Genomic DNA, 27,259 nt, shown 5'->3' with positions numbered 1-27,259 from the left:
TGATTCAACTATTCTTGGCAAGAGTGTATGTGTGAAAGTCCTGAAAAATGTGGATGAACATAATTTTTTCTCCGCCGAAACCTGTCGATGAAGGTTAACATTGCAAGTGATAGCACACATTTCACCGGGGGAACATATCCTTTTTGTCTTGGTTTATAAAGCCTGTCCCCTTGTTTAGATGATTAGCTCATATTCACTAGTCACCTTGCACTATTGCTTTCACACTCCTTGCCTCAGTGCCATGCCACGCAAAGCAAAATACAAGAGACGTCCAATTTTGCAAATACGACTGGGCAACAACGTGTCAATGTTAAGAAAACCATATAAAACCTACTGAAATGCTCTGCATAAAATTATTTTTGCACTCCGCTGCAGGCTGCGTTTTCATTGGACCAGGCTCGTTGGGCCTGATTTAGACCTTGGCAAGGGGAATACTCCGTCACAAATGTGAAGTATATACCCTCATCTTTACTAAGATCTCCATAGGGTATCATGGGATCGTAATAAGGCAGACAGGATAACCGCCACGTTTGTGACAGAATATTCCCCTTTGCCAAGATCTAAATTAGGCCCTTTAATTGAAAAATCAAATACATGTAACATATTGTTAGTACTTGAACCAAAGCCCCTCCTCCAAAGGGTTGGCCTCACTTTGAGGCATGGTCGCCGGGTGCCACGTCTTAGGCCCCTCCTCTTTGGCTGATAGTTATATTTTCCACCATGTAGGTATAACTTTACTTGTCTCAGCACAGCACAAAAAAAAACTGTCTGAAAGTCACCTTCATGACATGGTGGGCCCTCCTGACAGCTAGGCCCCCTTGTCACACAGCCTGTCCAAACAAGAGCAGAAAGCACTTCCTGTGCAGAAAAACGTCACTTCCTGCTACTTAGAGAGGAGAAAGGAAGTAGGCACCAGACACACCCACGTCAACGAGCTGGAGCTGAGATGATTCCCTCAACAGACACTGTTATTAAAGCAGCCAAGTGATCCATGTCACGGTTGACACCTTGAACCATTCCTGGCCTTAAGCCAGCAGCACTTTGAATTAGTTGAGGTTTCATTATTGCTGGGATCAGCTCCCAAGCCCCGGCGTGCACGTGGCTGTTGATCGAAGTGCCAGCACGGGTTCTGGGTGTCGCACGGGTAATTTTCTAGGTCTGCATTGTAATAGTGGTCATAGTTGCCACATTTCCCTTTTCCGCGTGTGATGTGCTGCTCCCGTTCAGGTTTTTTTTTCTTTGAATTATGGGACTTGTAGTCCTGTTTTATAATGCAACAAACAAGCCTACAAGTCCCAGAATTCAAAGAAAAAACCCAGGCTGGAGCAGCTCATAGCCCATGGACCTGGGAAACTTGGGAGGGCTAAGTGTGACCCACTGTTTTGGAACCCACTGTGTTTTCAACACATTGTTGGATTTTTGCTATATAGAAGCCGCAGAAAAAGCTAAGATGGTACCTTAGCGTGAAGCATGAGTACGCATAGACACTCCTCATTGCAAAACCAACTCTAGCTACCAGTGCAACCCATGAACATGCTGAGGTCCTTTCCATTCGGATACAGTGTAAAAAACTCAACCTCATGAATATTAATTGTGTGAATCTTGAGTGCCCAGCTGAGTTTGTCCATCGTGAAGCAATAACGAACACTGCAAAGCTATGCATAGGACCCCCTTCCACCTCGTGGTATTCATCGAACAGTATCAAAGATGTTGAGTCTTGTAATGTCACCTCCACCATTCCATGAATGGACTGCTAGCTCCTCCAGCATGCTTCGAGCCGCTGGCTGGAAATGAGGGATGGTTGTGTGTCACTCTCATGATCTGCGGCCAGTTCAGAACTTTAGGGCGCGCTTGTCTGAAACCTCAGCTGTTCAAAGTCACAGGGCAGGCCGGGGGTTATCCCATATCAGAGGTGATCTATTCAATTAGCTCTGTCTGACCCTTTGAATTCTGGTACTTGTAGTTCTGATTCAGCAGTCCTGCTAGCAGGATTACAAGATGGAGGATTCAAAAAAGAAAAGCATGACAGGCTAAAAGGCCCAAAAGACAATGGGATACATCCCTCACATCATCAGAGCTCTCACGTTCACCAGGTCCATGCTTGAGTGGTTCACTGATTCCACATTTTCCCATTGCATTGTGGTACTTGCAGTCCTGTTTCTCCAATTTAAAATTCAGTACTACACTGCCAGGCAGCAAAGAGCCTGCATCGGATGCCCTACTCTGGCATGAGACCTTGGAAAAAGGTGCCCTCCTCTTGAAGGAGACTAATTCGATCAGTCCTATGAGGTAAAATGTGCCAAGTACTAGTTCACAGGGGCATCTCAGGCGCAACAGTCAGAACTACCGAATGGCCCAAGCAATGAGGGTTCCGTTTAGACGGACCTTGGTTTTTTTTTTAGCCAAGAGAACTTTGAATTCTGTGATTTGTAGTTTATATTTCAGTTATCGAACTACAGGTTTCAGCATGCAAAGCGTGGTTGGCTAAAAAGCTAGAGCTAGCCAGGCATGCCACCAGTTGGCACGGGGATGCCAGATGACTCCAACTCACCAGGGCACCGCTTTTCTAGAATCCGGGCTTTCATTGCTTTCACATACGTCAGTAGTCCAACTTGTTCAATTGAATCGAACCAGGACTACAGCCCCCAAAGTGTAGCACTTTCTTAAATGACAGCTCTCAAATGGACAGAAGCAGTGCTTAATTTGGGCCGGTGGTTTCAGCTGCTTAGCACCAGCACTTATTTAACAGGGCCGGGGCTATTTAATTGTTCTCCCCTGTGCGATGGGCCCAGTACTTATTAAAATAAATGTACCTACGTGGCCTCCTCCTTCGGTTCAGATACGTGTTCTGCAACCCAGAGGCATAGTCTGCATTTCATGGTGGGATCAGAACACTTTCAGTATTCTGTGTCTCCCTTTGTCTGCGGTGGATCAAAGCGCCCTGAAGGGCAGCATTGGGCGCGCTGGTGCCGCCGCCGGTTTCTAAAGAGAGTTTTGAGCCCCGGCACTTATTATTCCACAAATTAAGCACCGGACAGGTGTGTTGCGTTGACAAGCTGGCAACTCTGCACCGGGTGCACATATCACGTCAGGTTAACCCGCCGCTGACCTATCAACCAGGGAGATGTTCTGGGCCCATTTTCATTACCAATTCATATTATTGTAATGGAAAGACACGATGCAGTAGTGTCTCGAGAGATTTTTTTTTACACCTCTCTTGCTACCTGACCTTGTGCCCGCACCACCTGCAACTCCGTGACCCCTAACCACAAGATCATCGAAAACCAGCTCGGCTGTAAAACTATGGGCCCTCGCCAGCTCTTGGCAGGAGGTGCCCCGGCGCGCAAGGTGCGTCGCAGCAGCGCCGTCACGGTGCAGGATATGCGGGGCCCGCGGGCCTGGTGCTGTTTACAGAGCCATGTTTACCCACCCGGCACATGGCACCCACTTCAGCTGCACTCAGGTAGGAACATTACTCAGACGTAAAGAGCAGCAAACCGATCCCCAGCGCCCAGACATCGAAAGTAGGACATTTCGGCTAAGAACGTGATCTGTTCCCAGCGCTCCCCCGTCCATTCATCGCTCGGCGCTATATGAAACACATTGTTTATCTATTGTGCGTTTTACAAAGCGCTACACATCTCCAAGGCCACTTCAGAGCGCTACTCGCAAGATAAATATAAAACACAATACATTACTAAACACTTGAATGAATAAATCACATAGTGGCGGCCCCAAAAGACGTGCCCCACCCATCCTGGGAATAACAGTGTGATTAGGGCCGGGGCACGCATTTCTTCTTGGTGATTTTTCAGACCGATAGCGTATACTTTTTCCATATAGGGACCCCTTAAGCTGTGCTTTGATCGTTATATTTAAAACGGGGCTTGGAGATTGCCCCACATAACCCCTGCCGCAAAATCTATTTATATTTTTAACTTTCCAATAACGAGAAATATATTGATTTCGCGAATGCCATGACAGTATTGAACTCATTAATAAAAATGAAGACAGTACATATGTACCTCAAAAGCTGTAGTGGTGGGGCTCAGCCCCTTGGGCCATTGTAGGCTGAGGTCTTCTCCACGGTGGATGTTAATGGCCCGCGAGGCTATTAAGTGCCCGTAAGGAGCGTTTATAGCCCTTGGAGGGGGCTGACGGCAGCGGGTGCCGCAGCGCTTCACCCCGGCGCCCTACCTTCCACCTCTCGAAGGGGCTCATCCAATCCCGGGGTCCGGTGGTGCCAAAGAAGAAATTCCCAGTGTGTATGCAGAAAATGTGAAACTCCAGATTCCGGGTGCAGCGAGATCACAAAAACCAACCAGCAAGAAGCCCAATTGAGAACAAACTCCAAGAAAGAAAGCGGCGAGGGTGCACAAAGTAAAACAAAAAAAAAAAAGTTGGAAAAGTTACTAAGTATCTATCCATCCATCCATCCGTGCGTCCAGGGCGCGCCCTGCCCTGTCCGGGATGCTGCAGCAGGGGCCTGGCGTCCGCCGCGCTGCCGGGCTCGGAGAGCTGTTGGTGGGGCTGGTGCCTCTGTTCCTGCAGCCGCTCCTGCCGGTGGCGCGGTCCCTGCTGCCGGGGAAGCCTCTCCTCCTGCCGGTGGCGCTGTCCCTCCTGCCGGTGCAGCCTCTCCTCCTGCCGGGGTCGCTGTCCCTGCTGCCGGTGCAGCCTCTCCTCCTGCCGGTGGCGCTGTCCCTCCTGCCGGTGGCGCGGTCCCTGCTGCCGGTGCAGCCTCTCCTACTGCCGGTGCAGCGCTGGGACGGCAGGAAGTCTGCAGACTCCGAGGTGATTCCTCTGCTGCGCGGCTGGAGGTCAGGCGCTCTCGCCGCCTCTGTAGACCGTGCGTAATGCGCCTCGCTGCTGTTTCCTCACTCCACCCCGGGACGGTAGCAGCAGCAGCGCCGGCTGAGTACGTCTTCTCAGAACTCAGCAGCGGCGGTGTGTGTCTCACTCATAACTCGGGACTGTCCCTTACACATGCAGGAGAAGCATGGCAGCCTTTGTGTGTCTCACCGACCACTCAGAACACTAGCAGCTGTGTGCGCCTTAGTTATAACATATGATACTAGCAGCAACACTGCCTGTGTGTGCCTCGGTTATAACACAGGACACTAGCAGCAACACTGCCTGTGTGTGCCTCGGTTATAACATATGATACTAGCAGCAACACTGCCTGTGTGTGCCTCCGTTACAACACAGGACACTAGCAGCAACACTGCCTGTGTGTGCCTCGGTTATAACACAGGACACTAGCAGCAACACTGCCCGTGTGTGCCTCAGTTATAACATATTATACTAGCAGCAACACTGCCTGTGTGTGCCTCAGTTATAACATATTATACTAGCAGCAACACTGCCCGTGTGTGCCTCGATTATAACAGGACACTAGCAGCAACACTGCCCGTGTGTGCCTCGGATACTAGCAGAAACACTGCCTGTGTGTGCCTCGGTTATAACACAGGACACTAGCAGCAACACTGCCCGTGTGTGCCTCGGATACTAGCAGAAACACTGACTGTGTGAGCCTTAGTTATAAGACAGGATGCTAGCAGCCTGTTTGTGCCTTACTTATAACACAGGGCACTAGCTGAACACTGGCTGTGTGTGCTTCACTTATAATACAGAGCACTGGCTCTGTGAGTACCTTACACATAACACAGAATATTAGAAGAAACTATGCGTGTGCTTTACTAATAACACAGGGCACTAGCAGCAACACTGACTGTGTGTGCTTCACGTATAACACAAGATACTAGCAGCAACACTGACTGTGTGCCTTAGTTATATCACAGGATACTAGCAGAAACACTGCCTGTATGTGCCTTACTTATAACACAGGACACTAGAAGAACACTGCCTGTATGTGCCTTACTTATAACACAGGATACTAGCAGAAACACTGGCTGTGTGTGCTTCACTTATAACACAGGACACTAGCAGCAACACTCACTGTGTGTGCCTTAGTTATAACACAGGACGCTAGCAGCCTGTGTGTGCCTTACTTATAACACAGGACACTAGCAGAACACTGGCTGGGTGTGCTTCACTTATAACACAGGATACTAGCAGCAACACTGACTATGTGTGCTTCACTTATAATACAGAACACTAGCAGAGATGCTGGCTGTGTGTGCCATACTTATAACACAGGATACTAGCAGAAACACTGGCTGTGTGTGCTTCACGTATAACACAAGATACTAGCAGCAACACTGACTGTGTGCCTTAGTTATAACACAGGATACTAGCAGAAACGCTGCCTATATGTGCCTTACTTATAACACAGGACACTAGAAGAACACTGCCTGTATGTGCCTTACTTATAACACAGGATACTAGCAGACACACTGGCTGTGTGTGCTTCACTTATAACACAGGACACTAGCAGCAACACTGACTGTGTGTGCCTTAGTTATAACACAGGACGCTAGCAGCCTGTGTGTGCCTTACTTATAACACAGGACACTAGCAGAACACTGGCTGGGTGTGCTTCACTTAAAACACAGGATACTTGCAGCAACACCTACTATGTGTGCTTCACTTATAATACAGAACACTAGCAGAAATGCTGGCTGTGTGTGCCATACATATATACACAGGATACTAGGAGAAACACTGGCTGTGTGTGCTTCACTTATAACAAAGGGTACTAGCAGCAACACTGACTGTGTGCCTTAGTTATAACACAGGATACTAGCAGAAACGCTGCCTATATGTGCCTTACTTATAACACAGGACACTAGAAGAACACTGCCTGTATGTGCCTTACTTATAACACAGGATACTAGCAGACACACTGGCTGTGTGTGCTTCACTTATAACAAAGGGTACTAGCAGCAACACTGGCTGTGTGTGCTTCACTTATAATACAGGATGCTAGCAGAAATGCTGGCTGTGTGTGCTTCACTTATAACACAGGATTCTAGCAGAAACGCTGGCTGTGTGGACCATACATATAACACAAGATACTAGCATAAACGCTGGCCTTGTGTGCCATGCATATAACACAGGATACTAGCAGAAACACTGTGTCTGCTTCACTTATAACACAGGATACTAGCAGAAACACTGGCTGTTTGTGCTTCACTTATAGCACAGGATACTAGCAGCAGAAACACTGGCCATGTGTACCATGTATACAACACAGGATAGTAGCAGAAACACTGGCTGTGTGTATCATGCATACAACACAGGATACTACCAGAAACACTGGCTGTGTTTACCATGCATATAACACAGGATACTAGCAGAAACACTGGCTGTGTGTCCCACTAACAACCAGGACACAAGTCCTAAGAAAAGAAGTGGGGGAGGGGGTGCTAACCAAGTTAGGATGTATGTAAATGACATCATGGTGTGTGACATCGCGTGTGACTTAGCACAATGTGACATCACAGGAAGTGTCATCACAACCCATGACTTCACAGGAAGTGACATCACAAGAAGAGATATTAAATCTTATGACCCCACTCATTTGTTGAGCAGGTCTATCATTTTATTTTATTTTTTAAACAATATTTTATTGTCATTTTACTTTCATACATTGATAATATAGTTTTAACTTGTACAATAGACCGCATTAATTATTCCCAACAGTAGTTGTAACGTTCCAAACTGTGGATAGTGCCTGTACGAGCGTATTCGTAGTCTATGTAGCTTCTCAATAGATATTCTCAAGAACTATTTACATGATGGTGGTTACTTGAGGTGAATGTTCCTAGTAGGGTGGGTTGAGGACTAGTCAGCTGGGACTGGAGTTCTTCTGTTAAGTTTAATCTCACCTGTCTGCTCAGGGGTTATTTGGTCACGTGTGTGGGTGCCTGGTCTGGCTCGTGATCAGACTTATGTAGTGTCGCTTACTCCCATGTGGTTGCTGCCCTCCTCGGCTACCTTACGCTCTGTGCTAGGTCTAACGATCCTTCCCTTCAGATCGTGGTGCCTGTTTATGTGTTCTGGTCTACCTAATCATTCCTGGCCGGATGGTGTCTCAGCTACTCTCCTTGTGTTTCTTCGTCGCTATCTCGAGATTCCCATCCTCTTAATATTTCCTCCCATAAAGGGGCAATGGGTTTCTGGCACAGTCCCCTCAGTTCTTCGCGCTCCAAGACCTGAAGTTCTGCTCTGGCCCATTTCGTGACTTCACGTCGCCAGATTTCCAGTGGTGGGGAGCTAGAAGCCTTCCAGTTTAGTGTTATTTGCCTCCTATAGAGTGCCAGTGCCAGGTCCAGAAACCGGGTAGCTACTGCACCCAGCGGCAGTCCCGAGTGCAGTCCCAGCAGGCATAACAATGGGGTCTGCGCCAGTTTGACACCCAGTGTTTTCTCACGTTCGCCCAGTATCTCCTCCCAGGACCGCCAGATGCCCGGGCAGTGCCATAGCATATGGTCCAAATCTGCATCCAGTTCATTGCATCTGGGACATGCTCTGGGGTCTCCCCCATAAATGATGTTTAGTCTATGCGGCGTGAGATATGTTCTGTGCAAATAATTAAATTGTATATATCTCAAACGTGTGTTCCTAGTTACTGTCCTAGGGTATGTCAATTCTTTTTTCCACTCAGCCTCTGTCAGTGTTACCCGGTGCCCTTTCCCATCTCTCACGAAGGGCTTGGAGAGGGGTCAGAGTGAACTCATTTTGGGCCCTGTACAGTTTAGCGACCAGGTGGGTGTCCTCGCCCATGGTTAGGAGGCTATGCATGATATTGTGAGTCTCTGGTTCTGCATTAATCGTTCCCCAGTTTATTTTAATACGGTGAGTCAGGTGTTGGTAGGTTAAGAACTGCCCAGTCGGTATTTTATTCTTTTCGACCAGATCCGTGAATGATCTCAGTACTCCTCCCTGAAAGAAGTCTCCGAGAGTTCCAACCCCTTTACTCGCCCATATCCCTAGGCCACTGCACGCCCTTGACCCGTCTAAGAGCAGGTCTATCATGAGCACATTTGAACACATTATGAGATTTAACAAATTATATTTTGTCTAAAGGTTATGCTAAAAAAGTGACACAACCCTGACACAAAACCTGGTCCTCAACTTGTGCATTTTTTTTTTTTTAACTCTGCCACAAAGAAATTGGGAAACAGAGAAACATGGGAGTGCAGAGGAGTAAATGTGTTTACTTAATTGATTACAAAGTCTGCATTTTATATTATCTTATGGGGTTAAGGCACCTGTTGCAGAGATCTCTGTGTGTCCAATAAATCTCTGGGAACAATAATAATGGTGAGGTAACTCTGGAGGTTAACACATTTGCTGAAGAGATCTGTGTTTTGTCTAGACCCAGTTTTGAATCAAAATAGTATAGAGGGTTAATTTGTCTCCTGCAAAGACCATCATGTAATATGCAGAGAACAGATATTTATTTTAGGTAAATAGGTAAGTGGGTTACTGTTTTTTACACAGATCCTTTTGTGACTTACAGTTCATAAATTGTAATCCTTCTAATATAGCACAATGAGCTAAGAAGGGCGCGTGACTCCTACAACTTTCAACCCTCTCTGTCTGATGTAACACATCCTGTACATCAATTCACACCCATGATTTACTGTTACTGAATAATGTGTGCATATGATGTAAAGTATTCTGACACCTTGCATTGGAATGAGAAATAAAACAAAATAGTGGTATTTAAGTTCTTATTTGTGTAAATACCGGAATAGGCCAACACATCTGACATTCATAAATTGCTTGCATATCTCTTAAATACAGGGACTGTTCAAAGTCAAAACCACGCCTCTCGTAAGTACTTGTGAAGTAATCACAAGCTGTGTACCTTTGTTTCCCCTCCATTTCATTTGAGTCTAGGTGTGAGGCTGCAGATAGCTCCCATCCAGGATACTCGAACAAAAGGATGCTTGATTGCCTCTTAAATTTGGCCTTTGTTTTGGGCCCAGCTGAACACTAGCAGCAACACTGACTTTGTGTGCCTTAATTATAACACAGAACACTACCAGCAGCACCAACTGTGTGTGCCTCACTTTAATAAAGAGGACATTAGCAGCACCGCTGATTGTGTGTCTCTCTTACAACACAGGATACTAAAAGGCAGAGCCGGTTGTGTGTGTCTTACTTATAACCCAGAACACTAACAGCAGCACCAACTGTGTGTGCCTTACTTCTAACACAATATACTAGCAGCAACTCAGGCAAGTAACAGCAGCACCAGCTGTGTGTGTTTCACTTGTTACACAGGACAGGAGCACAGGGCACTAGCAACAGCATCAGCTGAGTGTGTCTCACTCATAACACACAGAACACAAGCAGCAACTGGCTATGTGTGCCTCACTTACAACACAGCCCAATAGCAGTACCACTGGCTGTGTGTCTCACACTTATAAAACAGGACACTAGCAGCAGCACCCACAAGCTGTGCATGCCTTACTTATAGCACAGGTCAATAGTAGCAGTACTGCTGACTTGTGGTTCACTTGTTAGACAGGTCCATAGCAGCAGAACAGGCTGTATGTGGCTCACCATCCATCGCATGGCAATAGCAGCAGCACTCTGTACTCTTCACTTATAACACAGGTCACTAGCAGCTGCACCAGAATGTGCATGCTTCACTTATAACATCGGTCACTAGCAGAAGCACCAGCTGTGTGTACCTCACTAATAACACAGGACACCAGCAGCAGCACCGACGGTGTGTGCTTTATTCACCTCACAGAACACTAGCAGCAGCACTGGCTGAGTGTGTCTCACTTATAACATAGAGCACTAGCATCAGCACCAGCTGTGTGTCTTTCACTGGTACTCATAGCAGTAGCAGCAGCACTCTGTGTGCTCCTCACATGTTACACAGGTGTCGATCAGCAGCACTGACTGCATGGAGCCATTAGTGCAACACATGACAGTAGCAGCTGCGCAGACTGTGTGTGTCTCACTTATAAAACACGTGGCAGCAGCAGCACTCCCTGTTCCTCTTTTTTAGGTTGAGTACACAAGCGATTTTTCGACGTGTTGTAAAAATCCCTTGATGTCATTGGTAAATCCTTTACATTTGTCCCGCCTTGGGGCAGTTTTGTTACCACCTTGCAGACTGACCTTGTTACATGGATTATTGCATGATTGCCGACATACTTCAACGTAGGCAAACTACTTTTTTCTTTGTCTCTCCCTTTCATGCTACGTGTCAGCCACGGTGCTCATAGCGTCAACAGTGCAGAACAGCAGCGTGAACTCCATCGGTGGTATTGAAGCACTGGTCACATTGTTCAAACTGTTACCTGATTAGAGTCATTTTTTTTGGCTCTCCCCTTCACGCTCCATAGCTTTCACAAAAACACTTGCAATCGGTAAATGCTTTACATAAAAAACACAGAAATCCTCAAAGCGGCTCTCCCGACACAGCCAGAGAGCCGATACTACAATATTCACTGCACACAGGAAACTCGCCCCATAATGCTTTGCAAGCATTCTTTTACTAAACATTTTTGCCCATAACTCAGCTTGTGATGGCCCTAAGACAAAGGGACCACCACCAAAACGTTCAGCACAACACACTTTTTCTATCTAGGTCATCACACTAGGTTAGTGAGAACCCCAAAATAATTCAGTGACTTTTTAAGCTCTCTGATGGGTGGAATGCTTGCTTTACAGTTGAGAGTAGTTAATGTTTTAAGGGCCTTGTTTGTATTATTGTTGCAATAGGCATGCCAGTCCTGAAAATGTGTAATCCATTATGCCCTTTAGGGGCTAAATATATGCTTTTCATGTGGTTATGTTATCTTGGGGCTAACTATATGGTTACATGATCATTTTTCAAAGAAATGCAGTTTTAATTGTGGTGTCCTCTCGAGACTGTTCAGAGCATTACGGTCATACTGCAATATTTGCAGCACTCAAAACCTTGCCCCCTAATGCTTGGCACACATTATTTTGCAAAGCATTTTTGCCTAAAAGTTAGCCTGTGGTGGTCCTAGGACAACGGGAACACCAAAAAAGCATTCACGACAACATATTCTTTTTGTCTACATTATCCATGAGCCCCCACACTAGGTTAGTGGGACCCCAAAATAATAACCCCTCCCACCATTCAGTGTCTGTTTAAGTTTTTTCATGGCTTCATGGTTTTTTCATGGCTGGAAATGTTGTTTTTATAGCTGAGAGCAGTTTGTGTGTTAGGGCCTTATTCGTAATATTGTGGAAGTAGGTCTACCAGCCCTGAAAATGTGTAATGTACTACTCTCTCTAGGGGCTAAATATATACCAGCACTGCATTATTTTCTCTGATTCTGTTTTCATGTAGTTATGCTCTCTAGGGACTAACTATATGGTTACATGACCAAGTTTATTAGAAATGCTATTTTTATTATGGTGTCCTCTAGGGGCTGTTCTGAGCATTACAGTCAACATACTGCAATTTTCGTGGCACTCGGAAACTCGCCCCATAATGCTTTGCAGAGCATTCCTTTTACAAACCATTTTGCTCATAACCCTATGGTGGTCCTAGGACAATGGGACCACCTTCAAAACGTGTTCACCATGAAGTGCTCTTTCTGTCTGGCTCATCTCTTTCTCACACTACATTAGTGGTGAGCCCAAAATAATAACCCATTTAGTGTATGTATAAGGTTTCTTATAGCTAGAAATATTAGTTTGCACCTGGGAGCAGATTGTGTTTTGAGGGTGTTGTTTGAAAAAAAATTCCAGTAGGCCTACTGGCCCTTTAGTTATATGGATGGCCACTGGAATTTTGTGGGAGAAAGGACCAAAATATGCAGCAGCTTTGACCAATTAATGTGGCAAAAGAAGCCCACCTATAAATTTGCAATGCCAATAGCTCCAACTCAAGTAAATGCGAGACCTATTGCATTGCAAATGCTTGTTTAACAGCGGGCACAAGCAGCAGTACAGGCTGTATGTGGCTTAGCAGTACAACACATGGAAGTATAAACAGCACTCTCTCTGCTCCTCACATAACACAAGACACTAGCAGCACCATTGGCTGTGTGTGGCGCTTTACCACGGGACACTAGCAGCAGCCATGTGTGGCTTTTAAGAGGTCACTAGCAGCAGCACTAGCCATGTGTGGCTCAGTAGTACAACACATGGGAGTAGCAGCAGCACTCTTTCTGCTCCTCACATAACACAAGACACTAGCAGCAGCATTGGTTGTGTGTGTCGCTTGTACCATGGGACACTAGCAGCAGCCATTTGTGGCTTATCACAGGTCACTAGCAGCAGCACTAGCAATGTGTGGCTCAGTAGTACAGCACATGGGAGTAGCGGCAGCACTCTCTGGGCTCCTCCATAACGCAAGACAATAGCAGCAGCACTGGCTGTGTGTGTGTTTCGCTTATACCACGGGACACTAGCATCAGCCATGTGAGGTTTATAACAGGTCACTAGCAGCAGCCACGAGTGGTTTATCGCAGGTCACTAGCAGCAGCACTGGCTGTGTGTGGCTCAGTAGTACAACACATGGGAGTAGCAGCAGCACTCTCTCTGCTCCTCACATAACACAAGACCCTAGCAGCAGCCACGATTCGTTTATCACAGGTCACTAGCAGCAGCACTGGCTGTGTGCGGCTCAGCAGTACAACACATGGGAGTAGCAGCAGCACTCTCTCTGCTCCTCACATAACACAAGACACTAGCAGCAGCCATGATTCGTTTATCACAGGTCACTAGCAGCAGCACTGGCTGTGTGCGGCTCAGTCGTACAACACATGGGAGCAGCAGCAGCACTCTGCTCCTCACATAGCACAAGACACTAGCAGCAGCCATAAGTGGTTTGTCACAGGTCACTAGCAGTAGCACTGGCTGGGTGCGGCTCAGTAGTCCAACACATGGGAGTTGCAGCAGCACTCTGCTTCTCACATAACACAAGACACTAGCAGCAGCCACGAGTGGTTTATCACAGGTCACTAGCAGCAGCACTGGCATGTGTGGCTCAGTAGTACAACACATGGGAGTAGCAGCAGAAGTCTCTCTGCTCCTCACATAACACAAGCCACTAGCAGCAGCGCCGGCTGTGTGTTTCGCTTATACCACGGTACACTAGCAGCAGCCATGATTCGTTTATCACAGGTCATTAGCAGCAGCACTGGTTGTGTGTGGCTCAGTAGCACAACACATCGGAGTAGCAGCAGCAGTCTGCTCCTCACATAACACAAGACACTAGCAGCAGCCATGTGTGGCTTATTGCAGGTCACTAGCAGCAGCCACGAGTGGTTTATCACAGGTCACTAGAAGCACCACTATCCATGTGTGGCTCAGTAGTACAACACATGGGAGTAGCAGAACACTCTCTGTGCTCCTCACTTAACACAAGACACTAGCAGCAGCCATGAGTGGTTTATCGCAGGTCACTAGCAGCAGCCACGAGTGGTTTATAGCAGGTCACTAGCAGCAGCACTGGCTGTGTGTGGCTCAGTAGTACAACACTTGGGAGCAGCAGCAGCACTCTTTCTGCTCCTCACATAACACAAGACACTAGCAGCAGCACTGGCTGTGTGTGGCGCTTTACCACGGGACACTAGCAGCAGCCACGAGTGGTTTATCGCAGGTCACTAGCAGCAGCACTGGCCGTGTGTGGCTCAGTAGTACAACACATGGGAGTAGCAGCAGCACTCTGCTCCTCACATAACACTAGCAGCAGCCCTGAGTGGTTTATCACAGGTCACTAGCAGCAGCCACGAGTGGTTTATCGCAGGTCACTAGCAGCAGCACTGGCTGTGTGTGGCTCAGTAGTACAACACATGGGCGTAGCAGCAGCTCTCTCCGGGGCACTAGTACGGGCGCCGGGTGCTTCCCCTGTGCCCCCCATGCTTCCCAGCCTCACCCCAGGGCTGTGCACATGTGGTCTCAGATGAGCACAACACTGCTGATGCTGCGCGGGGCTCGGCCTGACCCCAGCAGCTCACACACCCCAAGTCAACAGCCCGAGTGCTAATCTGAGCCTCCCCAGAGCAAACAGCCCCCGTGCAGTCAAAACTTCCTGCCCGTGAAGGACGAGGCCCGCGGTGTTTTCAGAGCACTGTCTCCAGCCAGCCACGCTGCTGCCATTACAGCCTGTCTGCCGGTCCGTGAGGGAAGCAGGTTTAGTTGTTGCTTGGGGTGGGCCACAGCACCCTCCACTGTAGCACAATCCCAGCTCCTAACATCCCATGCATCTCACTGCGCCCACCTCCCACAAATCAATCATGCGGAGGCTAATGGAGCTGGGGCAAGTCTCCATTCCACAGCACATAGCGCCTCTGCTCAGGATTGTTCATGTTGCCATCAATGCTTTTTAAACTAATATCTTTCTTTCTTTCTTTCTTTCTTTCTTTCTTTCTTTCTTTCTTTCTTTCTTTCTTTCTTTCTTTCTTTCTTTCTTTCTTTCCTCTGTTTGTTTGTTTCTTTCTTTTCTTGCTTTCGCTTTCTTTCTTCCTCCTTTTCTTGCTTTCGCTTTCTTTCTTTTTTCCTCCTTTTCTTCCCGTCTTTCTTCTTTCTTTGTTTCTTTGTTTCTTTCTTTTCTTCCTTCGTCCGTTTGTGTTTGTTTCTTTCTTTTCATGCTTTCACTTTCTTTCTTTCTTCCACCTTTTCTTCCTGTCTTTCTTTGTTTGTTTCTGTCTTTCGCTAGTTAGTTAGTTAGTTAGTTAGTTTTCTGGTCACCACAGGCTTTTCCACAATAGATGTGATCGCCCTTTGCAGAGGAGTGAGTACGTTGCACAACCGTAGAACAACATATGTTATTGGATGATTATATAATATATTTATTTTACAAAGCGAATCAGGAAGTAGACCCAAGTTGCGGGATGGTTAAATAACCTTTTTACATTACACAGAGTATCGGGAAGCAGGCATCAGTTACACAGGTATTTACATTTATTTGAGTATACATTCAGTTGTGGAATATAAAAAAATCACATGACCTTCAGGACAAGGTCGAGGTGTGTTGTGGGAAATGAGTGGTTTTCACTCGATTTTTGAAGAGAGTCAAGGCGGGATCCCCGCTTGTTTCAATGTGTGATGCTATTCAATTCCTTAGGAGCAAAAGCATAGCCGGTGAGGGAAGGGATGATGCCTTGTTGCATCACCTAGCAACCGGGAGAAGCTCATTTATACAGAGATCTCTGCACTTCCCTCATGCTGTAAGGGCCAGATTTACAAGGCCCTTGCACCACGGGAGCATCACTTTTTGTGACGCTCTGGTGGCGCTGTGCACTGCGCCACATTTACAAGGAGTCGCTAATCCACGTTTTGTGGCTTAGTGCCGCCTGGTAAATATGGGCCGCCCGTCGCAGTTTTCTGCAGCAGAGAGGCATTCAATGGGCCTTGCTGTGGGTGTTCCACCGCAACACCCATTGCTTTCGATGCTGCCCCAGATTTACAACAAGTTTGAAACCTATGGCAGTACCAAAAACTAACGCTACCTGTTAGCATGGCACAACGAGGAGGAATCCTTTTATTCATCCTCGTTTTTGCTTTTTCCATGTGTGCTGAGCACCATGAATGATTGTTTATGTGCAGGAAGGTGTCCCCTCCTGCACATAAACAATCACTCCCCTCAACGCAGACACCCTTGCACTATGGTGCAAGGATGCCTGTGTTGGCCCTGGTAGCTAAATTTAGCACCAGCGCAGGAGAAACACCAGGTTGCAACCTATTTTATTAAATACTGTGCATCCCTGCGTTTCTAAAGTGACGCAGCGTGGCGCTGCAAATTTTGGTGCAGCACCGCGTTGTGCCACTTTTTAGTAAATCTGACCCAAAGTTTCTTCATTAGCCAGGAGGGTGTGTTAAGTTTCAGTGCTTTACAGATGACACAAGCTGATCTAAGGGTGCAGCGACCTTGGAGAGAGAGCCACTTAAGTCTGATCAGGATTGGCATTGAATGATAACATTTTATAATACCAGGAAGGCCTGTGAATATAACAACTGCACTCTAGCAGTGATGGAACTAACACCTGTACGTCCCCTTAAATATGATCAGCAGGTATAACACTTCTGATCAAATTAAGCAGTTTTAAGTTGTGTCAAGCACCTTTCGCCGACTGTGGTATGCGTGTATTTAAAATGAGTTTAGTGATGAACGTGGTACCTAGGGTTTGAGAATTGTGAAATGATTTGGTGCTCAGGTCAGCTTCAAGTACCTTTAATTGCCAGTCATTGGCCACGTTACTCTGTGTACCATGACTGATAGTGAGCAACTAGTGAGATATTCTCATTCAGCCTGAGTTGCTGAGAGTATTTTAACTAGGCAGGTAATGAATACATTGATTTTGTATTCACACATATCTGCATCGCATCAGCATCTGGGTGGTAAGACAGACCAAGGGGCTGATTTAAGAAAAGTGGCTCTGCGCCCAGTGCAGCTCCACTTTCCTTGCGCCCCTTAGCGCCCCCCCTACCACCGCCATGTGTGCGCCGTATATAAAATATGGCGCACCATGGTGCAGTTTATGGGGCGATAGCATCAGAATTTCTGACGCTATTGATGTACTGTACAGGATTAGCACCAAAATTTGGGAGCTAACCCTGAACAGTACATAGGGGCCCATTGTAACCAATGTTATACCTCCTTTTAACGCCTGCTCTGAGCAGACATTAAAAATGACGCAAATAAATCTTACGGGGGGAACACCCCCCTTGCATACATTATGGCTGGCACTGGCATAATGCGGCGCAAGGGGTTACAAAGTAGCGCAATGCGTGCATTATGTCACTTTGTAAATCTGGCGTGGCGATTTTTGCCTCGTTGGGCCACATTAGTGTAAAAAAATTACGATAATGTGTCGAAGAAGGTGCTAGGAGCTCTTAAATCTGCTCCCAAAAGTGTTAGGCAAATCCCTTATGGTCCAAGGTACAGATTAAAAAGAAATGAGCCCTGTGGGACATCCAAAGAATTCTTACAGGTTGTGAGAAAGTGTTGTTAACCTTCACAACCTGGGAGCATTCATTAAGATTATACCGGAGCCACTTAAACCCCCTCCAACAGCAAAGCAGGAGGAAAAGGCGTTATTTAGTAAATTAAGCTCAATCATAAAATTTGCTGCTCCAAATCCAGTAGGACCAAATGACATGCATACGCTTTGTCCAGCATCTGAAATGTTTCATCAGCAATGTTTCAGTCTAAGAAATCTATCGCGATTTAGTTTTATTGCGCGCTCATCAGAGGCCTGCCCCTCCGCGCTGGAAGCTCAGCTTCCAGCACCTATCGGAGGAGAAATGCTTTTGCATTTCTCCTCTGATCACGTGGAGGGGCCGAGAGAGGCATCAAAGGAAAGGAAAGGCCTTTCCTTTCCTTTGAAGTCTTTCTCAGCATTTCTGCTGCCCGATTGCGGCACGGTGCTAGAAACCCCCCAGACACCAGGGCTAATTTTTTTTGTTTATTATTTTTTTTATATGTGGGGAGCGACCCCTTAGGCAAGGGTCGTTCCCCGGGGGGATTTATTTTAGGCCATTTCTGCTCCCCCTGGGGGCAAATCAGCCTTTTTCTATTAGGGGGGCAGAAACCACTTAGGCACCAAGGATTGATGTGTGTGTATGTGTGTGTTTTGTTTGGGGGGGCAGCCCCTTGGGCAACGGTCGCTTCCCATGGGTGCACATTACTGTTGGCCATATCCTATTTTTGGAAGGTCAAGGGGAGCAGAAAGCCCACCAGAGACCAGGGAAGATTTGTTTTCCAAAATAAGAGGGTGGGGGCCCAAAGTTGTTTTGCCCACCAGTAGGCAGATAGGGCAATTACCTCCGATCCACACCCCGGGGTATGGGGAGGCAGAAAGTCTACTAGATGCCAGGGAATTTTAAAAAAAAACAAAAATAGTGGGGTGGTGGCTACCAACCAGTATGGCCACAAACAGTTAGGAGCGCACCTGCCTGACATCCCAGCAATTAATCTGCCCCATTGCATCATGGTAGATGTAGTATCTTCAAAAAACGAACTCCATTAATTTTTAAATATTTCACCTTTAAGTAGGTACAGCCTTTACTGTGCATCTCTGGACACATGTGTTTCTGGGTTAGTCCCTTCTTCAGCAGAGAACATATTTGGGGGGTGCTGGGAATGCTGCCATAAATCACCCGGTTTCAGTACCTCTTCCCTGGCCTGCTGGTGCCTGCTCCAGAGCTCGTCAGCCCAATAGCTCAAGGGAGCCTTTAAAGTCACAAACAGTTAGGAGCGCACCTGCCTGACATCCCAGCAATTAATCTGCCCCATTGCATCATGGTAGATGTAGTATCTTCAAAAAACGAACTCCATTAATTTTTAAATATTTCACCTTTAAGTAGGTACAGCCTTTACTGTGCATCTCTGGACACATGTGTTTCTGGGTTAGTCCCTTCTTCAGCAGAGAACATATTTGCGGGGTGCTGGGAATGCTGCCATAAATCACCCGGTTTCAGTACCTCTTCCCTGGCCTGCTGGTGCCTGCTCCAGAGCTCGTCAGCCCAATAGCTCAAGGGAGCCTTTAAAGTCACAAACAGTTAGGAGCGCACCTGCCTGACATCCCAGCAATTAATCTGCCCCATTGCATCATGGTAGATGTAGTATCTTCAAAAAACGAACTCCATTAATTTTTAAATATTTCACCTTTAAGTAGGTACAGCCTTTACTGTGCATCTCTGGACACATGTGTTTCTGGGTTAGTCCCTTCTTCAGCAGAGAACATATTTGCGGGGTGCTGGGAATGCTGCCATAAATCACCCGGTTTCAGTACCTCTTCCCTGGCCTGCTGGTGCCTGCTCCAGAGCTCGTCAGCCCAATAGCTCAAGGGAGCCTTTAAAGTCACAAACAGTTTGTACCAACCAGTATGGGCCTGGTTATGCCCCCACCCCAACTGAAGAAGGTAACAGTCTTTCATCTCTGCCCCTGCACACTAAAACATCTTATCCCATGGAAAGCAAGAGGACATTTGATTATTTTGGGTTTTGGTTTTACATTCGGCCATGAGAGCTTGGCTAACTCTCAAAATCGTCCCACTTGGAATGGTGAGGGCTGCACTTTTTGGACTTTGGGACGCTGCCATGTAGAGAAATCCATAAAACCTAGACACACCTGAAAACTAAACATCTGGGTGAGTCCAGGGTTGTGTGCTTCACATGCACCCTGCATCATTTTCTTACCCACAATGCCCTGCAAACCTCCAACTTTGCTGGAAATTACACATTTTCTCCCCACTTTTGTGATGGAACCTTCCGGAATCTGCAGGAATCCACAAAATTCCTACCACCCAGCGTGGTAGGTTTCCCTGTTTGGCTGCTGAGCCCAGGACCAAAAACACAGGTGCCCCCCAGCAAAAACAGGTAGTTTTGTATTTGATCATTTTTATGTGTCCAGATAGTGTTTTGGGGCATTTCCTTTCGCGGACACTAGGCCTACCCACACAAGTGGGTAACAGAAATTGGCGAGAGCCCCACAAGTCACTCTATCCTGGATTCCCCTAGATGTCTAGTTTTCAAAAATGCTCAAATTCGGTAGGTTGCCCTAGGCCCCAGCTGAGCTGGAGGCCAAAACCTACAGCTAGGGATTTTGCAAAAAACACACCAGATTTCAAAGTAAAAATGTGATGTGTCCATGTTGCGTTTCCTGTCGTGAGCATTAGGCCTACCCACGCAAGTGAGGTACCATTCTTATCGGGACACTTGGGGGAACACAGAATAGCAAAACAAGTGTTATTGACCTTTGTCTTTCTCCACAATTTTTCCTTCCAAATGTAAGACAGTGTGTAAAAAAGACGTCTATTTGAGAAATGCCCTGTAATTCACATGCTGGTATGGGCACCCCGGAATTCAGTGATGCACAAATAACCACTGCTTCTCGACATCTTATCTTGTGCCCATTTTGGAAATGCAAAGGTTTTCTTGATATCTATTTTTCACTCTTTATCTTTCAGCAAATTAATTGCCGTATACCCGGTATAGAATGAAAACCCATTGCACGATGCAACTCATTTATTGGCTCTGGGTACCTAGGGTTCTTGATGAACCTACAGGCCCTATATATCCACGCAACCAGACGTAACGGGGACAAAAATGGCTGTTTTCCTACCTCAATTTCAATATTTTTTTATTTCAACTGTTATTTTCTGTAGAAAACCCTTGTAGGAGCTACACAAATTACCCTTTGCGGAATTCAGAATTTTGTCTACGTTTCAGAAATGTTTAGCTTTCTGGGATCCAGCACTGGTTTCACACCCATTTCTGTCACTGACTGGAAGGAGGCTGAAAGCACAAAAAATGGGGTATGTTCCAGTAAAATGCCACAATTGTACTGAAAAATGAGGTTTTCTGATTCAAGTCTGCCTGTTCCTGAAAGCTGGGAAGATTGTGATTTTAGCACCGCAAAGCCTTTGTTGATGACATTTTCGGGAAAAAAAACAACAAGCCTTCTTCTGCAGCCCTTTTATCCCATTTTTTTTTTTTTTAAACTACATTTTTGCTGTATTTTGGCTAGTTTCTTGGTCTCCTTCAGGGGAACCCACAAAGTCTGGGTACCTCTAGAATCCCTGGGATGTTGGAAAAAAGGGACGCACATTTGGCGTGTGTAGCTTATGAGGGCCTAAGCGCAAACTGCCCCAAACAGCCAAAAAAAGGCTTGGCACCTGAGGGGGAAAAGGCCTGGCAGCGAAGGGGTTAAGATGAAGGCCATCATCAGTGCAGCACCACCAGTCCATCAGGCTCCAGTTAAGGGTAACTTTTCAGCCTCCCCCAAGTGGTAGCTCTAGCTTTTTCAACAGTCCCGGGCAGCTTGGTTGGAGGCCCAGTCGCAGAAATAGCAGGTTTAAGTTTTTGAGCACCAACCAATCCCTTCTAAGGGAGGGTATTTTTCTGTGTCAGATGTAGACATGGACTGGTACTTGGTGTATTTCATGAATTAAAAAAAATATACATTTGTACCTATGTGACGGGAAAAACATTCAGGTGTAGATTTCAGATTTTTTTTAAACTTAGGCTCAATGTGAGGTCTTCAGGTTGAAGAAATGCTCTGTCCAGGTCTGTTGATGTTAGGATGCTGTTCCTGAGAAGGACTGCTAATCTGGACGTCGGTTCAGATCACATTGACATTAGCAAGTTTTACATGAGAATACCAAAAATCAGAATTGAGTGTAATGCTTTTATTAATGCACCCGGTCACTGCTGGATTTTAAACTGTTTTTAGAAATAAATTCATGCGTTCAAAAAGAACTAGAAGATTCCCAAAAATAGGACTCGGGGAAATTAAAGATTTCCACAGACTGCAAGGTGTTTGAAGAATGATGCCACTGAGGAGCCCCAGAAGAATTCTGATGCGGCTCAGTGAAAGGTTTTCCATTAGCATCTTTAATTCCATCTTCTCAGTCCCTGAGCTCAGCATGGACCCTGTGAAACAGGACTGGCTCCTCTGTTCTTTAAATGTGGGAAGTCAGGGCAGGAGGATTTCCCCTAGCACCAGGCCTAACATTCTCTTTCATTTATTTTGTCTTGGTAGCTTTCCGAAACGAGGTTTCAGATATGAAATGTATTGATTTCCTCGAGAAAGAAGTAATATAATATACAAATGTATCACTTTCACTGGTGGCTGTGTAAGAACATACCACATGTATCACTTTCACCGGTGGCTGTGTGCGCACATACCACATGTATCACTTTTACTGGTGGCTGTGTAAGAACATACCACATGTATCACTTTCACTGGTGGCTGTGTAAGAACATACCACATGTATCACTTTCACTGGTAGCTGTGTGCGGACAAACCACATGTATCAGTTTCACTGATGGGCTGTGTGCGAACATACCACATGTATCACTTTCACCGGTGGGAAGTGTGTGCACATACCACGTGTATCAGTTTCATTAGTGGGCTGTGTGCATACATAGTATGTGTATCACTTTCACTGGTGGGCTGTGTATGGACATACCACGTGTATTACTTTCACAAGTGGGCTGTGTGCATACATAGTATGTGTAATCACTTTCACCGGTGGGCTGCGTGTGGACGTACCTTGTGTATCACTTTCACTGGTGGGCTGTGTGCGCACAATACCACATGTATCACTTTCACTGGTAGGCTGTGTGTGCACATACCACGTATATCAGTTTCACTAGTGGGCTATGTGCACACATACATGTGTATCACTTTCACTGGTGGGCTGTGTGCGCATATATCACTTGTATCACTTTCACTAGTGGCTGTGTGCGAACACACCACATGTATCATTTTCACTGGTGGGCTGTGTGCGCACATACCACATATATCACTTTAACCGGTGGCTGTGTGCATACATACCACTTGTATCACTTTCACTGGTGGACTGTGTGTGCACATACCACATGTATCACTTTCACTGGTGGGCTGTGTGCGCACATACCACGAGTATCCCTTTCACTGGTGGGCTGTGTGCACACATACCACGTATATCACTTTCACGGTGGCTGTGTGCAGACATACCACGTGTATCACTTTCACTGGTGACTGTGTGCATACATACCACGTGTATCACTTTCACTGGTGGACTGTGTGTGCACATACCACATGTATCACTTTCACTGGTGGGCTGTGTGCGCACATACCACGAGTATCCCTTTCACTGGTGGGCTGTGTGCACACATACCACGTATATCACTTTCACCGGTGGCTGTGTGCAGACATATCAAGTGTATTACTTTCACTGGTGGGCTGTGTGCGGACATACCACGTGTATCACTTTCACTGGTGGGCTGTGTGCAGACATACCACGTGTATCACTTTCACTGGTGGTTGTATGCAGACATACCATGTGTATAAATTTCACTGGTGGGCTGTGTGCGGGCATACCACATGTATCACTTTCACTAGTGGGCTGTGTGTGCACATACCACGTGTATCACTTTCAATGGTGGGCTATGTGCACACATACCACATGTATCACTTTCAATGGTCGGCAGTGTGCGCACATACCACATGTATCCCTTTCACTGGTGGCTGTGTGCGGACATACCACATGTATCTCTTTCACTGGTGGGCTGTGTGTGGATATACCATGTGTATCACTTTCACTGGTGGGCTGTGTGCGCACATACCATGTATTTCACATTTTCACCGGTGGCTCTATAAGAACATACCACGTGTATCACTTTCACTGGTGGCTGTGTGCGGACATACCACGTGTATCACTTTCACTGGTGGGCTGTGTGCGCACATACCACATGTATCACTTTCACTGGTGGCTGTGTGCGGACATACCACGTGCATCACTTTCTCTGGCTGGCTATGTGCACACATACCACGTGTATCACTTTCACACTGGGCTGTGTGCAAACATACCACGTGTATCACTTTCACTGGTGGCTGTGTGCAGACATACCACGTGTATCACTTTCACTGTGGCTGTGTGCGGACATACCACGTGTATCACTTTCACTGGTGGGCCATGTGTGGACATACCACGTGTATCACTTTCACTGGTGAGCCGTGTGTGGACACACCACATGTATCACTTTCACTGGTGGGCTGTGCGTGGGCATACCACTTGTATCAGTTTCACTGGTGGGCGGTGTCCATACATAGTATGTGTATCACTTTCACTGGTGGTCTGTGTGCAGACATACCATGTGTATCACTTTCACTGGTGGTCTGTGTGGGGACATACCACGTGCATCACTTTCACTGGTGGGCTGTGTGCATACATAGTATGTGTTTCACTTTCACTGGAAGCTGTGTGCGCACATACCACGTGTATTACTTTCACTGGTGGCTGTCTGCATACATGGTATGTGTATCACTTTCACTGGTGAGCTATGTGCGGACTTACCATGTTTATAACTTTCACTGGGGGGCTGTGTGCAGACATACCACGTGTAGCACCGTCACTGGTGGGCTGTGTGCAGACATACCATGTGTATCACTTTCACTGGTGGGCTGTGTGCGGACACCATGTGTATCACTTTCACTAGTGGGCTGTCTGCATATGTAGTATGTGCATCACTTTTACTGATGGGCTGTGTGCAGACATACTACGTGTATCGCTTTCACTGGTGGGCTGTGTAAGAACATATCATGTGTATCACTTTCACTAATCAGACTTGTACGGACATACCACATGTATTATGTTATGTGGCAGCCTGTTTAAGTACATACCACGTGTACCACTTTTCAGTGGTGGGGTGTGTATGAACGTACCACATATTTCACTTTCACTAACTACGGACATAGTACAAATATTACGTTCAGTGGTGGCTTTGTAAATAAGTATCATCTGTGTCACTTTTGCTGGTGTGTGCGGACGTATCATCTGTATCACTTTCACTGGTGGGCTGTGTGCGGACACATCACCTGTATCGTTTTCAATAATCGGCCTTGTACAGACATATTACATGTATTACGTTCAGTGGCGGCCTCTGTAGGTACATACCATGTGTATCATTGCCACTGGTGGCCTGTGCATGGGCATACCACTTGTATCACTTTCACTGGTGGGCTGTGTGCGCGCATACCATGTATATCACTTTCACTGGTGGGCTGTGGGCAGATATACCACGTTTATCACTTTCACTGGTGGCTGTATGCGGACATACCACGTGTATAACTTTCACTGGTAGGCTGTGTACGGACATACCACATGTATCACTTTCACTGGTGGGCTGTGTGCGCACATACCACGTGTATCACTTTCACTGGTGGGCTATGTGCACACATACCACGTGTATCACTTTCACCGGTGGGCTGTGTGCAGACATACCACCTGTATCAGTTTCACTGGTGGGCTGTGTGTGGACATATCACGCCTATCACTTTCACTGGTGAGCTGTGTGTGGACACACCACGTGTATCACCTTCAATGGTGGGCTGTGCGTGCGCATACCGCGTGTATCACTTTCTCTGGTGGGCTGTGCGTGGGCATATCACGTGTATCACTTTCTCTGGTGGGCTGTGTGCGCACGTACCACGTACATCACTTTCACAGGTGGCTGTGTAAGAACATACCACGTGTATCACTTTCACTGGTGGCTGTGTGCAGACATACCATGTGTGTCCCTTTCACTGGCGGGCTGTGTGCGCACATACCACATGTATCACTTTCACTGGTGGCTGTGTGCAGACATACCATGTGTATCACTTTCACTGGTGGGCTGTGTGCAGGCATACCATGTGTATCACTTTCACACTGGGTTGTGTGCGCACATACCACGTGTATCACTTTCACTGGTGGTCTGTGTGCGGGCATACCATGTGCATCACTTTCACTGGTGGCTGTGTGCGGACATATCACGTGTATCACTTTCACTGGTGGCTGTGTGCGCACATACCACGTGTATCACTTTTACTGGTGCCTGTATGCGGACATACCACATGTATAACTTTCACTGGTGGGCTCTATATGCACATACCACATGTATCACTTTCACTAGTAGGCAGTGTGCAGACATACCACGTGTATCACTTTCACTGGTGGGCTATGTGCACACATACCACATGTATCACTTTCACTGGTGGGCTGTGTGCGCACATACCACGTGTATCACTTTCACTGGTGGCTGTGTGCGGACATACCACGTGTATCACTTTCAATGGTGGGCCGTGTGCAGACATACCACGTGTATCATTTTTAATGGTGAGCTGTATGTGGACATACCACGTGTATCACTTTCACTGGTGGGCTGTGTGTGGGCATACCACCTGTATCACTTTCACTGGTGGGCTGTGTGCACACATACCACGTATATCACTTTCACCGGTGGCTGTGTAAGAACATACTACGTGTATCACTTTCACTGGTGCTTGTGTGCGGACATATCACATGTACCACTTTCACTGGTGGGCAATGTGCGGACATACCAAAAGCATCACTTTCACTGGTGGGCTGTGTGCGCACATACCACATGTATTACTTTCACTGTTTGGATGTGTGCGCACATACCACGTATATCACTTTCACTGGTGGGCTGTGTACGCACATACCACATGTATCACTTTCACCGGTGGCTGTTTGCGGAGATACCGAGTGTATCACTTTCACTGGTGGGCTGTGTGCAGACATACCACGTGTATCACTTTCACTGGTGGGGTGTGTGTGGACATACCACGTGTATCGCTTTCGCTGGTGGGCTGTGTGCGGATATACCATGTGTATCACTTTCACTGGTGGGCGTTGTGCATATAGTAAGTGTATCACTTTCACTGGTGGTCTGTGTGCAGACATACCATGTGTATCACTTTCACTGGTGGGCTGTGTGCAGACATACCACATGCATCACTTTCACTGGTGGGCTGTGTGCATACATAGCATGTGTATCACTTTCACTGGTTGCTGTCTGCATACATAGTATGTTTATCACTTTCACTAGTGCGGACTTACCATGTTTATAACTT

General features: G+C 46.7%; 1 protein-coding gene and 1 long non-coding RNA gene across 3 annotated transcripts in view; one reads left to right on the top strand and one right to left on the bottom strand.

Annotated features, from left to right (window-relative positions):
- The window catches only part of ARHGEF9 (Cdc42 guanine nucleotide exchange factor 9), a 902,972-nt gene extending 898,189 nt beyond the window's left edge, over positions 1-4,783 (bottom strand). For both annotated transcript variants that reach the window (XM_069210611.1, XM_069210616.1), the window contains exon 1: positions 4,026-4,783. The gene's annotated coding sequence lies outside the window, so the exon portion shown is untranslated. The remainder of the gene's footprint in view (positions 1-4,025) is intronic.
- Positions 3,334-27,259, top strand: part of LOC138261573 (uncharacterized) — an 85,483-nt gene continuing 61,557 nt past the window's right edge. The window contains exon 1 of the long non-coding RNA XR_011199115.1: positions 3,334-3,463. This is a non-coding gene — a long non-coding RNA (uncharacterized lncRNA). The remainder of the gene's footprint in view (positions 3,464-27,259) is intronic.

The sequence above is a fragment of the Pleurodeles waltl genome, chromosome 2_1 (assembly GCF_031143425.1).
Source record: "Pleurodeles waltl isolate 20211129_DDA chromosome 2_1, aPleWal1.hap1.20221129, whole genome shotgun sequence".
Taxonomy (NCBI): Eukaryota; Metazoa; Chordata; class Amphibia; order Caudata; family Salamandridae; genus Pleurodeles; species Pleurodeles waltl.
The sequence above is the reverse complement of the archived record's forward strand: the minus strand, read 5'-3'. Positions and strand labels throughout refer to the sequence as shown.